Source organism: Elephantulus edwardii, unplaced genomic scaffold, assembly GCF_000299155.1.
Source record: "Elephantulus edwardii isolate Elephantulus edwardi_28Jun2011 unplaced genomic scaffold, EleEdw1.0 scaffold00375, whole genome shotgun sequence".
NCBI classification, from domain to species: domain Eukaryota; kingdom Metazoa; phylum Chordata; class Mammalia; order Macroscelidea; family Macroscelididae; genus Elephantulus; species Elephantulus edwardii.
Window position 1 is genome coordinate 299,916 of NW_006400125.1, and position 1,646 is coordinate 301,561.

At 44.3% G+C, this 1,646-nt stretch overlaps 1 pseudogene; it reads left to right on the forward strand.

Moving 5' to 3' along the window:
- The window catches only part of LOC102872287, a 14,020-nt pseudogene extending 12,712 nt beyond the window's left edge, over positions 1–1,308 (forward strand).
- The last annotated feature ends 338 nt before the right edge of the window (positions 1,309–1,646 follow it).

Below are 1,646 nucleotides of genomic sequence, written 5' to 3' on the forward strand. Positions count from 1 at the left end.
AAAATGAATATCTTAAAGGATTCTGAGACTTGCCTTAGAATGCAAAGAGATCAAAACAAAAGGAATAAAAGCTGAAGTGGAATTGTTGAAGAGAAGACTTCAAAGGGCAGGTAGAGAACAACTGGATTTACAAAGCCAAGAGGCTTTTGTATTTCCCAAACTGAAAGGACTGAAGAACAAGTTTAAGCTTGCAGTTGCAATGCTACAGGTTTCTATGTGCAAACACTTGATGTCTATAGGAAGCTTCAAATAGGATTGAAGAGGCTCTCTACTCTTCATCAACAGAAAGCCCTCTCCTCTTATGCATCCTACCACATCCCTAAGGAAAATGGTGAAAGATTAAATGGATTTGGCCACATTGGATATTTCACCCCTGTAGCATTTAACTGCTAATGTTGTAGCCATCAATGACCTCTTCAATGACCTTAACTATGTGATCTTTATGTTCCAGTATAATCTTTATGTTCTACCCATGGCAAATTCAATGTCACCATGAAATATGACAGCAGGAATCTTGTCATCAATTAGAAAGTCATGACTATCTTCCAGAAGCAAGACCCCCACTACCATCAAGTGGGGTGTTACAGGTGTTAAGAATGTCGTGGAGTCCGCTTGTGTATTCACCTCAGAGAAAGTGGGGGCTCCCTTGGAGGGTGGTGACAAACAACTAATCATCTCTGGTCCTTCTGCCAATGCCCCTCATGCTTGTGAAGGGTGTGAACCATGAGAAATATGACAACTCTCTTGATTATCAGCGATGCCTCCTGCACCACCAGCTGCTTGTCCTCCCTGGCCAACGTCATCCATGACAACTTCGGCATTGTAGAGAGACTCATGACCACAGTACGTACCATCATGGCCACCCGGAAGACTGGATGGTCCCTCTGGAAATCTGTAGTGTGATGGCCATGGAGCTGCCCTGAACATCATCCCTGCATCTACGGGCACTGTCACGACTATGGGAAAGGTCATTCCTGAACTGAAAGAGAAACTTAGTGACGTGGCTTTCCATGTCCCCAGCTCCAGCGCGTCTGCTGTGGATCTGATCTACCACCTACAGAAAGCTGCCACAGATGATGATATCAAGAAGGTAGTAGACATCAGAAGTGCCCCCAAAGGGCACCCTGAGATACACTGAAGACCAGTTTGTCTGCTGTGACTTTAACAATGACAATCTTCCACTTTTGATGCTGGAACTATTATTCCTCTGAATAACCACTTTGTCAAATCATTTCCCAGTATAACAGTGGGTTTGGCTATAGCAACAGAATGGTCAATCCGATTGTTCACATGACCTCCAAAGAGTAACAGTGCTTTGGAACCCCAGACTTGGAAACAATACATGTTGACATTGTTATTATATGCTGTCAAATCACCTGCGACTCATATTGACCTTATGTACAATGGCCCTAAACTTTCCCAATCTCATTGTCTCCAAGACATCTACCTCCGTTACCCCAGTCACCGAATCAACCCATCTTATTGAGGGTCTTCCTCTCTTGCGATGTCCCCTATCCTCTCAAGCATGATATCCCTCTCCAAGCACTGGTCTCTCCTTGCAACATGCCCAAAGTATGTCAAACGAAGCTCCAGAATGCTTGTCTCCAAGGAGTGGTCCAGTTTAACTCTCTCCAGGATGAACTTGT